General features: G+C 34.4%; 1 protein-coding gene across 3 annotated transcripts in view; it reads left to right on the forward strand.

Annotated features, from left to right (window-relative positions):
• The first annotated feature begins 335 nt into the window (after positions 1-335).
• Positions 336-14,270, forward strand: part of LOC105153815 (uncharacterized) — a 48,199-nt gene continuing 34,264 nt past the window's right edge. For 2 of the 3 annotated variants that reach the window (XM_011068889.2, XM_011068891.2), the window contains exon 1: positions 337-1,707. The gene's annotated coding sequence lies outside the window, so the exon portion shown is untranslated. Of the gene's footprint in view, positions 1,708-14,270 lie in introns of all 3 variants that reach the window. The other variant, XM_087411858.1, reaches the window with a different exon arrangement.

The raw sequence follows: 14,270 nt of genomic DNA on the forward strand, positions 1-14,270 counted from the left end.
GCGAAAAGAAAGAAAGAAAGGATGGGTGAAAAAAATTTTATGAAAATCGATCCAGGTGGATGTAGATGTGTAGTTGCCGCCTCCTGAAACACCCGGGTCGCGGTTTCCTCATGTGGGCGTTATTCGCTCCGCCTCTGAAAGTCACAGCGATCGGATCAGAAGAACCGCCTAGTCCGGCCACTAACGATCCAACAGTCCCTCCCCGGCTATGCTTGTCTTCATGTTCCTCACCCCTCACTTTCCACGCTCCCATCCCTTCCTGGTAGAAACCGAGAGATTCCACTCGACGGCGTAGCTGTTACCTCCCGCACCGCGGCTTCTCCTCATCCTGCGTCACCAACGGGAGAGGTGACTGTCCAGGACAGTTTCAGAGACGCAGTCACCGGCTGCACCACGTATTGGAGGCAGTCCTGTGTTACTTTATATATATATATATATAAACAACTTTATATATACAAACAACAACGCGAGTGCAAATGCGATAAATATCGTGGGTCGTTTGCGGTGAAGATCAAAGAAAACCAACTAGATGACAGACCGATCTAATTTGAATTGAATCAGATCGATCTTGGAGTTATTAAACTTTATTCTGAAATTGCAATTATATATATTGTCGAGGAATTAGGGATGAATAAAAGTGACAATATGCCTTGATACTGTGAGGAAAGTGTAGTTTCGAAGCTAATTTTGTGATGAGTATGTTGATAGACGGTAACGGATATTCTTTAGAATTGACAAGATGCTTGAATAAAACAATATGAAAATAGTTTGGAGATTACAAAAGAGATACAATATCTAAAATGTAGTATACTAAAATAGTATACTAATTGTTGCAAAATAATTATCAGTAAAATACAGTGTAACTATTTGTGTAACTGATGTTTCAACAGAACTCTAAATTACTACTTACTTTGAAGATAGAAATGAAAGCAATTCCATATATTTTATAAAAATTCTTCGATTTGAATTTTGTTTTAAAAAGTGATTTGTGAAAATAAATATTCTGATTATTTTCAAGAGAACTATCATACTTACAAAAAAAAAAATTAAATTCATATAAATTCTCGAATTGGTTTTGAATATCGAAGACGAATTTTTAGGTAAAGATTCGACGGAGTTTTCATGCGCTGTGTGGAGCAAAAACTCCATTATGCGAAAGAGAATCCAAGAAAAAATTTTTTTGCAACTTATAATGATCTCGAAATTCGATAGATAGAAGACAATATATGTGATTGTACAGACAATATATGTGCATGTCATCGCAACAGTGACGATTTCTTTGAAATTTTGCGCCTTTTTGTCATCGATCCAGAGACAAGTTGCAAGCAGTTAGTGCTTAGTAATTAGTGGAAAATCGTTATTAATCAAACCAATTGATAGTCTGGTAAAGTATTTCGCAAGTGCTTGTTCCGACGGAAATCGTGAATAAATTTTCGAGCAATATGAGATAAAGTGATTATAATTTTATGAAAGATTTTAATAATTAATATCGTTGACAAATACCTTTCTCTACAAAAGACGACTAATTATTTAACTGACACAAGGAAAAAAAAGAGTGAAATATAGAACGTTGCCATGCGTAATTATTAATTAGACACAGAGTGTTGAAAAGAAAACTATATAGAGAGAATTATATGTTTCTGCTACGAAGGCTTTTTGACCATATGAAATTTCGACAGGATGAGGTCACTCGTTAACTGATAACATGTGAGTATGATAATTCTATCCATTGTACAAATGAAACATTTTTTATTACGCAAATTTTAATATTTTGTTAGAAATTTCTGTTTTGCTAATGCTGAAATTAAAGCAAAATGTTTACATGTTAAAACAAAATATTATCACGTTATTATTGCTACGCGTTATTTAAAAATAGCAATTCACATTCATATATATATATATATATATATATATCGCGCACACACACACACACACACACACACACACACACACACACACACACACACACACACACACACACATATATATATATAATTACATATATTATATTATATTATGACAATATATATATTATTTTATACACATATATATATATATATATATATTATATTCTTAAATTATATTAATTAATATAATTATTAATATAATTATTTTTGTACAAGCAAGCCAATTGATCATTCTATAAAATTAACTCCGTGATTTAATAGAGCCTGTGTTTTCACGCGTAGGTCGAAGTTTTAAATGTCATCGAGTCGACATTACAAGCATAAGTTTGATTACACATCTGAGTAGAAATAATTAGAACAATTCAAAACAAAAATAGTGATTTTAACGAATGGACTTTATTGCGACTGCTGCTATTTGAGAGAGTAACCTGATAAGAATGACCATTGCGCGAAGCGTTGTGCTTATCAGGATGTACATTGCATCGCGATGATAGTATATTTATTATATAGATATGCGGCTTCTTATCAACCATTTCCGTATATTAACATTAATTAGAGATGATAACGGTGAGGATAGCTAATATATAGAAACGCACAATCTTTGTTTGCGCGTTTATAAATTTTCGTATCCAGCACAATACTCAGATCGCTATTGAATATATGACACTAATTGTGAAATTGATATCGATCAAAAAGGGGAAATTATAAACATTTGAATTTTCTTTATTTTTTCTGTTTTTTTTAGATATCATTCATAATCGTATCGTTGTCAGCTATTTCAAATTTCACTTTTTTAATGTTTTCAATAAAAAGCTAATTTATATAAATCAATCACATAATTTAATTAAATGTATATGTATTTCTATTTTAATCGGTATTATTATTATTATATTATTATACAACACTGATAATTTTTGTAACGTTAATGAGTGTGTCTTTGGATATTCATATACAATAGGACCGATATTTCAATAAAAAAATACTACTATCAGCTTCTAGATTTCTCTAGGCTCAAAGGAACTGGAATATCGGTCATAATCAGTGTCGTGATTTTTATTATCCAGTTGAAAATTGTTATTATACATGACGAATGTTATGAGTCACGTGATAAAACTTCGCTGATAAAAAGACGATGATAATTAACAGTGTATCGGCAGTATCGAACAGCTCTTGTAACTGTAAGAGCTATTCAATGTTAGCTGCCGACCGATATCAATTAATTTGACTCATTACTGTTAATTATTCCGAGGAGGAGAGAAGTGCCAAAAAGAAAGGCTAATATTTAATTGATATATAGATGCAAATAATTTTCTAAGATTAGTGGTTTTTTTTTATTTATCCCCTGATTAGTAAAATATACAATATAAACTCAAAAAAATTAGTAAATCTTGCTGTAGATATTTTTCCATACAACGCAAATTTAAGCAAATTTATTTATTTATTTTTTTTAAGAGTAAAGCTTAAGTACGCTCTTAAAATATAATATTATTGAGATATAAATAAAATATTACATAAATTAGTACATAAATTATCATAAACTTTGCATTAAAACTATGATGTATTTGTCAAGTTTAGTTGCATCATGCATCCAGAAAAAAAAATAAAAAGTTCAAACTTTTTAAAAAAATAATTATATCGAGTTAAATAATGTTCAAAACGTATCAAAATTTTAACGCTGAACTGTAAGTATATGTGCTTGTAAAAAAAAACGATGTTAAAAATTTATCGTTGCAATAATCGCAGTTTCATCACATGTTCTAGATAAGTTCTAGAAATAGTTCGTTACATTTTTCGGAAGAGCACGATTGCTGTCGATAAATCGCGAATTACTTCACGAACCTATCGTATTATCAGTTAACGATTATTACAATCGAAAATAATATGAAACATTTTACTACATAGCATGACATTACAACCACATCTAATGTAAACGACAGTCACGAGCTATAACCGTCATAGTTTGTTATCTAATCCCCTTTTGTTATCTGAAACAAAATTGGAAACAGTGCCTTTGTCTGAGCACGATTCTTCTGTATTTCAATTCTTAGCTTGCTGCATAGAACATAAAATTCGAAATACAATTAAAATGTACATGATATAAAATAGTAGAATCTAATAAATTGTTATTTAAAAAAATATTCCTCACATATTTACATTAAAAATTGATTTGATTGCAAATATTACAATATGTTGTTTCATTAATTTAATATTATAAATATTCGTCATTATAAGTTTTACTTTTTTATGATTTTAAATAATAAATATTATCTAATTTAACTGAAACTTGTGTAAATAATTTAATTTTCGCAACCATATGGTTAACTTTCAATTAATAATATATGAATATGAACATAATATAATTTATAAATAAACACATTTTATGAATCTTACATTTAAACAGATCTACATACATAGCTGATGAAATTCTAGCGGTTATAAATATATCGATTTATGTATCAAGATGCCGTGCCAGACATCGTCAATAATCCAGCATCTGTTGCACGAGATATTCTCCAGGACCGCCATTGCGCTGTCTGGATGTTCCGTTACCTGAATGAATAGTTTTTATTTCTTTTTTTTTTATCTACTATTAACCTCCGACATTATATTAAAATTTATTTCACACGGCAATCATTCTCTTTGAAGTCAATTGCTGAATCTTTGTAAAATTTTTTTCTTCTTTACAAATTTTCAATCATTTAAATGGCAATATCATAGTTTAAATATAAACCGAGAAAATTCTTCTTATATATATATATGTGTACGTTTTTCAAATAAATATCTATTACACATAATTTTTAGAATTTTTTTCGATATAATTAATAATACTACAGCTCTCTTAATATTAACATGTGAATTTTGAAGGTATTTGTGCTTATAAAGAAGTATTAATACATAACTTTTTGTTGAATAAGGACGCAAAATCTATTTTCACTCTCTCGGTCGACAAGCTAATATAAGCTCCATTAAAATTACGCACATTTTGAGATAGATAATTAGTCAGCTATTGTAGCCGGTTAACACACGCATAAGCAATATCGCAGTGCGGGAAATAGCTGTTTAGATAAAAACTCATAGTGGAAGAATGGCGGTGCCGGCATATTTCGATGTGCCGCGATACGTATTCATGAAGTTATCATTGAATTCTTAACATCATTCTGTTTGTGTGTATAACGCGCTGTGTTTCAAAAGAAGACTCGAATAACAATGAGATCATTCATTGCACTTTACAGTGCACTTTACTGTAACAAAATTCATCATTATATTTCTAGATAAACACATTAGTTTTGATAGAGTTTAATGCTATTTTAACACCATTATAATATATTTTATCTCTAATATACATGTATATATATATATACTCAGATATATCTAATCTAAGTTTTAGACATTGAATATATATACGACTTCCATAATATTTTCCATAATATTGACAAATGTACTTTCTTTGTTTAAGAAGAAAAAAACTGTAAAACTTAAAATGTCTGATAAACTTTTCCGGGACAAGAAGGTGCCCACGTGGACATACAACTATCAGTCGCTCGTAAAGCAGGACCGCGTAGGCTTCTCATGGAACAATGCCTGTCGCTACATCGTGATACGTCAGTACACCACTCGCTTTCGGTATCGGACTTGTCTTTTATCGCAAAGCCACGCTCGTACGCCTTGCCAACGCTCGACAAGTGTTGTGACATGCGGGTGGAACTCCACTTTTCACCCTTTCTTCACTTTACACCGTTTCATTCGAGTCGAACGATAATAAATAATTAAATGTTTATTAACATTTATCAGAAATAAGGCTAATATTGACGTTTTAGAATTGGTACAAATGCTGTAGTTATATAATATATGTATAAATATGCATAAGATATTTTATTTTAACTTTTGTTAATACAGTGTATTTTATCAACAAAATATTATTAGTCATATAGTATTGATAAAATGGCAATATGCCAAAACCGTATATGTGAATAACATATTTTTTTCGTCGATAATATCAAGGTAATAACCTTTGTTCCAATTATTAATAAAACTTTGTTTTTTTTTTTTGTAAAAGTGTCATTCAATAATAAAACGCGCGATAAAATTTAAAAGTTAATTTATCTTCACTAATGTGTAGCAAATTTGTTAATTTATAGAGTAACTTAACTATTGACATCGTTAACATGCGAATAACATGATCAGCGGAAATTATACGTTGTGATTTAGCTTGCAAATGGCGTCATTTAAAAATTACTTGGTCGAGTTTGCTGCGCAAGACCAGAATATACTATTATCAGCTACTTTACGATAGGTTATCGCTCTACCGGGTGCTCTTTGGCGATTACTTCACATCCGCCTGGAACAGTCGTCCCTAATCTTTCCGACGATGAGACCGGCCACCTTCTGCCTGTATTTCACTTTTATTCTAGGTAACTAAAAGCTCATACGGCATCATGAACAACCCCCGTAAAGAGTGCTTTTAAATTGTTAATTTTTAAATACTCTAAAAACAATCTATTAAGATAAAAATACACTTCAATCATCGGCCCATCTCTTAATTTTAATTATCAAATATTCAACGTTACTATCGTGAGGTCGAATGCAGTTGTTATCAAACATCTCTCACTTTTCATAAATCGCTTTGAAGTAAAGCGCTTCAATATAAGTGCTAGTCTTTTTTTTCACTGAAAGAAGGGAACCACACTTGCACCGAATCTAAAGTGGCATCTTTACACATCTTCGAGGATGCGTACATTCGATTATTCATCTATACACATGAACGCACAGTGATGTGTAGGTACACGATTGTGTGTAGGTGGATACAAGACGGCACAACTATGAGAGGGATCGTTGGCTTTTTAGGCCTAATTAGTTGTCGCCCGGCATCTCATCTCATTCCCAACAGAAAACCTAGCTTGAAGACCCTGATGTCGTGATCCAATCGTCGAGAACCTTTTCAATTTTTCTTTTCTCTTTCCTTCCTTACAACTGTATGCGCATTGCATTATCCAAATATTTTTCATTTGATATATCAATAATATTATGACATAAAATATTTAGTCAAATTTTTCTTTCGAACAAACGCGATGCATTATATTAAACAGAACAGTGTATTGACAACTCAACGTAAAATGTTTTTCTTTCAATGTAAAATATAAAATACAAAATTGGTTTTTCTAATAGAGTCAACATTTAATAAAATTACGAATTATTCACTATCATCCAGTAGAAAAGAAACAACTATAACGGCGACGATCGCGCAATCACGTAACCTTTAGGATAATCATACCATCCACACTCTCGCATTTATCCTCGATAGCGAGGCACTTGGCGTCGCCGCAAATCCATAAACCACTTAGATACTCGACAGCGAGTACTTTCAATGCTCCCTTACCCACGTGCTGCGAGCCTTAAATAAGCGCCATTGCCTTCATGCGTCGCTACACCGGATCGCTTTAGCATGGCAGAAGTGCCCGTTGGCAGCGCGTTCGTAAAACCAACGTGTTGCATTACGACACGCTATGCAACTTTATATACCTATGGATACGCGTACCGAATTTAAGCATGTCTCGGAAAAAGATGGAGCTATCTTTCGAATCCTTTCGGAAATCTCGAAATAATAACGACGGTAGAAAATACCTTAAAAAATAACTCGTACCTGAAAAAAATGTGGGAAAAATCAATGGTAACTTACATTCAAATGACTTATTAATTAGTTTCTACATCTTATAAAAACTACGTAATGTTATTGACAATTACATCAATTATGAATTTGATTAGTGTGAAAAAAATTAAACAGCCATCTCTTTCTCTCCAAGTACCCGTAAATAATACTTACCGCCCACAATGTCCAAGAGTCGTTCTTTGACTCAGTCTTCGTACGCAAGATCCAATCCTGTAGGATCAAATCCGCTTTCTGTCACATGTCGAACTGCATTCCGAAAGATTCGGCACGCTACGTAGGAAATAAGCGCAGACCGAAATTCACCGTCGGCGCATTCGCGTGGCTATTGCGAAAAAAATCAAAATTTAAGTGACATCCATGAGGGTATCGGGTAAAGGATCTCAAAGCGTACTGCTCGTTCTTAATCTTCAAATGCGGATTTCGAGCGTACCAGGATGACCGAGAGGAGAATATATAAAACCGTTATGAACGCGGGATACCACGTCGCCTCCGTTCCTTCGAATTTAGGTAGGCGTGTTGACTCGATTCGATGTCATTATATAAGAGAGGCGCGAATTTTGGAGATTTTTCGGTGAAAGTGCTCGCCTTTTCACTCTCGTGTAGAATATTGAGAGCACACACGGAACACGATTAAATAAAAATCGATTATCGAAAAAAAAAGTTCAACTATTAATAAATTAAATATAAAATCATGATCTCGTTAGTTAATATTATATTCATAATAAATGTTATACGTGCAAAATAACATCATGGGCGATTCAATATTAAAATTAATTTAGATTTCAATGCACAAATTAGTGTGAGACTTGTGTAACTAACCTCTATTGAGGAACTTACGAACAACAAATTAGACGTAAAATATCTCAATTGTAAAATATCAAAACAAGATGTTTGTCCGTAGGTGATAATATACAATATATATGACTATCATATCGCGATTATCGCGGTAATTTTGTTTATCAGTACATTATTGCGATAATGAGCATCATTTGCATATTAAAATAGTAGAAAAAAAATTACTTGAATTTTTTAGCAATAGAGAAAAAATTTTCATTTATTTCATTTTATTTTGATCGAAAGTAAAATGAAATTTATATCCATATATGATGGTATATCCGGTGATTACGCGGGTTATACAATATTTGATGTCTCAGATTATTATTATCATTCTCTGTTAATTTTATCACATAGTAGATATGCACGTCCATATCTCGATTATTTCATTTCTTCATTTCTTTTCAATTGCGTAAAATTTAGTATTAAACGAGCTATGAAATAAAATATCAAAAATATCTGCAATCTGAAAGCCAAAAGTGGAACAATGAACCCAAGACCAGTTCTCGATACGCGGCTTGATGCGATTCATAATAACATTGGCGCACGTTGATATACCTACATAAGTATGTCTTTATTGTAAAGTCGAAAGTAGAACTCAGGATATTTCGAGAGTTTCAACAATTGTTTTCAATGTGCTAAGTGATAATAAATAATTAATGTAAAATTATTGTTACAATGAAACCAAGCATAACGAAAATGTGAAACACTTCGTATTTCTCTTTAATCGCCATAACTCTTTTCGCATCAAAAACGCTAGAATTCTTTGGAGAAGAAGGCGCGCGCGATCAGAGTTTTATCAATTATATTAAATCTTAAAAAAGAGGTGTTAACTTCCTAGAGATCGGAACTGCATTATATCCATATACGCATAGAACGTGCACATACACACGTGCATATACACATCGCTTCGCCCACGGTCGCTCTAAATACAATCTGGATTATATTGTCCGGTTTTCTTGAGGCTACGAAGAAGGGGTCACGAGTTGCATTTCTTCTCGCTCACGCAAGAAGCAATCCGGTAGCGGAAGAAGTTATCACAAGATCAGGTTCGTGAGTATCGTCGACGTCCCGATCTCCTCGATCTGCGATTGCTTGCTCCCGAAACTCGAGAATGGCAAATAAAATTGCGAACCAGTGTGAAGATACGCACACAAGATAGGAATTCAAGTACTATGCGTTCGCATCGTGTTACGCGCGAAAGGATTTAAACGCCAATTCTAACGATCACGTAGCGACATAGGGAAGTATCGAATAAATTGAGGATAATCGAATTGTTAGTTCGGCTGATGAAGAAAGAGACAGCGAATATCTTTGCGAAACTTTGCAAACTTTTAGCTACAGTCGATTTTTATGCGCTTATGAGTTGTAAATATTGATATTTTCTATATCATCTTATAAAGCATAAATCCCGCAAATATGTATTCTATGTCCAATTTTTTTTTATTTTTTTTTTTTATGTCCATTTCGTGCAACGTGCCATATTTATTATTTTATAAACATAATTTTTTAATTAAATATAATGAAGAAATCGAGATAAATAAAATCTTGCATTGATTTTTACAGTTTTCTTTTTTTACGCCGTATTGACATTCGTATTTTACATTTTTTATATGAAAAACGAATGTAGATATATGGGAATTATATGTGAATTAAAATGAGATTAATTCGCGTTCGCTTTCAACACGATGCTTTACTGAACATTGCATTTTTATTTACCGGAGATCATGAAATGACCATTAATGATTTGATGAATCGATAAGAAATTACAGTGATTTTCTGCAATAATGATACGCTGTCTGACCGGCATGATCGATAAGATCAATAACGATCATCTCGCGCATTTAAGATCACATCACACATGCTTACATAAGAGATAATCTTAATTTGTCACGAATAAAATTCGCGCTATTTTAATTTAAGTCCATAAACAATAAAGTTTATCAATCAAAAATAGTTAATCAATCGAAAAAGTTTGAAAGTATTTTAAAATGCACAGCTGTTACGGTTGTCATTAAAATAAAGTAGTAAAAGTAGTAAAAGTGTTAATAAAGTAACGATTCCGTAATAATGAAGCAAATGTATAAAACGACCAAACGTTTTTTCCTAATGAAATAATACCTTCGAAGAAACAATAATAATTGAAGTAAATTCACAGGCGTGTTGGCGCATTAAAAACCGGTACCATGGCAATTTAGCTCGCGCTTGCTATTTAACAAATAGAGTAAAAATAATGAAAAGATCGAACTGCAGACTGTCGACGAAAGGATTAAGCGCACACCTGCACTCAAGACGAAGTGGACGAGCCTTCGTTCATACTATTCGAAGCGAAGTCGCGTCGTCGAGCCTTCTCAGTTTCTCCGATCAGTCGGTCTCACTCCTTCGACTTTCGAGTCGGACCCAATCGGGCTACGACGTCTCATTAGCAGACGATGTAATTTTCAGGGAGCTGTCCGTTAATCCTCTCTTCTCCTTTTTCACGCGATCGTCTCTCGCCCTCTCGCTCGCGCCGCTGCGCACCCTCTTCGTCTTCATCCGGCAGTTCCCTTTGATCCGGTCCGAGGGACGCTTTCCGGGATCTTGTCCGCTGTCCTCAACATCCGACGTCGCCGCCTTGGAGGCGCTCGAAAGCGCCGACAAACTGGTTTCGCCCTGTACGTACCGTATTAGCGACATAAAATTCGTGAGAGGCTCAGAATCGAATCGGCCGAGTGGATCATGTCAATGAACGTCGAAAAAACTCGTGGAATAGTATAAGGTCTAGTGTCATTATTTATACAAATTTTCGAATCGTTCGTAAATTTGTACACTTTGATTCCAGAAAAATAAATTATCGATTACCTTAAAAAAAAAACCACAATTTTTTTAATTTAGACAAAAAAACAAATTTTTATTTTTACTCAAGTATGACATATTTATGCTAATTTCCCAGAACCAGAAATGAAAGATTTGAAAAAGATGTTTTTTGAATTAACCGAGAAGAGATATGTATTTGAAGACAAGTTTGAACAGTCAAAATATTACAAACGGATATAAGCACGAAAACGTAGAAAGAAAAATTGGCTCGCGAGAGCGGCTGGTTTCCGAAGAAAACCGTTTCCGACATCGACGATCGAGAGAAGTTTTCGCCCTCTTACCTCATTTCTTTTTCTCCGTTTTTCGCGCCTTGCCCGGATAAATTAAAACGAGCTCGGAGCCGCAGCGGCATTAATTTAACGCGCCTTCGCTGGGCAATGACCGGCAGACGTTCTCTAAACGCTCAAAGCTTGGCCGCACCCATCTTCTCCGATGCCGCGCGCTCGCCGGACGCCGGTGACACCCGGTATGCCTAAGGACAAGCTTGTTTCTCTTTGTAAGTGATTATACGTAACTTGCGAGACACGTGAGTTGTAGTTACACGCGTGTGTACGCTCGTAACGACGAGAGTTACGAGCAGAACGGAGCAGTGCTCATCTGCCAAGCTATTGAGACTTGATATTTCAAGTCGCCAAAATATCCGCTTCACTTGGCCGCCGCCAATTTTGCTTTTAAATACTCTCTAACGAGTCAATTTTGCGCACGAATTGAAATATCACATTAATTAGAAGTTATCAATTTTTATTGACCTATCAGGATACAGTGTTGATTCCATTATGTTTAACATCGATAAAACCTTATTATATATATAAATGGTTTATGCCACGAATTATTACTTAATATCGCAAACTGAATGTGAAATGTAAATGAATGACGTGGGTATGTATAAACTGAATATAAATAATTCTCGATAATTAAAAGTATTTTTTTTTCTTCCTTATAGTTATGATAAGAACTTCCTATCTCCTTTTTTTACTCTGCTAATTATAATATCGTAGCTTTAAAACTCTACAATAGACTGGTTTCCATCTATAAAGTAGAATCCACGTTATGATTTCCTGTCACTCGTTCTACAGCTAAGTAGCTGTGTAGTGCTTTAATATTTATCTGGGATACATATCATAATGTGTACTAATCGCACATCTCTGCGCTGGAACATAAATATACGATCGTATGCATTCGGTTTTTTCGTAATTACAAACATTTACTTGAAGTGAAAAATTTTCAAGATATACTTATATTTGTCTCTTTCCCGTATCTCGTTTTCTCACATCTACGTTAGTTACAGACCTATGATCGTTATTTAAGGAGACTCATCTAAACGATCCCGCAAACGGCCCTTCACGTTATAACTGTCGACGTATGTCGTGCCAACTGTCCACTAGCAGCATAAGAAAATATTTTAGTCTTCTTCGCCTTGTTTTTTTTTCTTTAAACATAATAGGCGTGTCATTTTTAGAAGCTCTCTAACGTCTATTATATTATACACATAGTTCGTTACGTTTATATTCGATTCCTAAAGTCTAATTTGATATTTTAATCTTAGCATGAATCTACATGTTCAAAAGATCTGTCGAATACCTGTTTTTCGAGGTCTTGTAATGACTTCTACTTATTTTCATTTATGTTATATGTCAGTCTATCATCATATATTGGACTGCGAGTATCATCAGTAATGACCATTACTAGTGTCATTTGCAATGTAATATACGTGCCATTTATTTTAAGTAGACGAATAAAATTTGGAAGAGTAATGAGTTTATGTGAGTATTAAATGAGACCATATATGTATATTCGTCTCAACAAGTTATTAATTATATCATTTTATAGATCCTACAAAGACGCAACATTTAAAAGGAACAAGTCAGGATTTCAATTTCCTACTATTAAATGATCTCTGAAATAAACGTATCGAGCAATAACATTGACCTCGACACTGCTCATCACTTTCGATCACGAGGAAATCTATTAAAATTTTATGTTCCCATCAGGACAGTCTCTACCAAGTTGCTGATTTCTTCAAATTCAAGTAAAATCCATTAAAAAGCGAACGTCCCGAAGGACGATATACACATCGCCATTAACTCGTGAAATTAATTATCACTTTAACCGAGAGGATCGGACCTTTTAACACGCCTCCGCCTTCCATCGACCTCGAGGACGATGTCGTTAGCAGGGCGGACAAACGTCTGGTGTTTCTTCGGTGTCCGCGGGTCATTTGTCCGTGTGGCGCGAGTTGTTCGGTTAGCCGCTATTTCTTCGCACGCTGTGTAGTCGGCATAATCGTAAATTATAACAACACCTTCGACGGTCGGCCAGCTCGCTGGAAGTCAAGATGCCCACGTGTGTGCGTGTATGCATGCACGCTTTCCGAATATGAGATTTAGTGAAAGAAAGAACGAATGTGTGAGTGAGAGAATTTATTTCGTATTGGAGCTGGTCTTTGCCAAACATCCAGCAAAGCATGCGCGCGCGCGCGCGCGCGCGTGTGTGTGTGTGTGTGTGTGTGTGTGTGTGTGTGTGTGTGTATGTGGGGTAGAATATATCACTAAATGTATAACAAAAAAAATAGTTTAGTGAATTGGATATCTTTCAGGAGACAGTCTGATCGAAATCGATGAATCCCTCCCAATCTCGCCTTTATTACCGCAGCATGCAAGCATGCATAATTATGTGAGACTGCGAGAGCTCGCACTTGAGAGATGCTACTTGCCGAGATTAAATGCGAGCGAGAACGATCGAAGTATTGCCAATTAGTCGCACGAATTGTCAAGATCAAGGTGGAAAAGGCCGAGTTAATACGCACCACTTTTATACACGCGGAATCCTCTCCGAAGAGCTGCTCCTGCATCACTACGTGTACTCATGTAAATAATTTGATACAGATGCGAATGATACGTTGCTACAGTTACGTATATTGCATAGAGCGAATTAAAAAGTATCTCGCTCCGTATAATTGCAGACGATGATATACTGCTAAGAATGTTAACGATGTGATATGATGT

This window comes from Acromyrmex echinatior, chromosome 12, assembly GCF_024713525.1.
Source record: "Acromyrmex echinatior isolate Ae372 chromosome 12, ASM2471352v2, whole genome shotgun sequence".
Lineage (NCBI taxonomy): Eukaryota > Metazoa > Arthropoda > Insecta > Hymenoptera > Formicidae > Acromyrmex > Acromyrmex echinatior.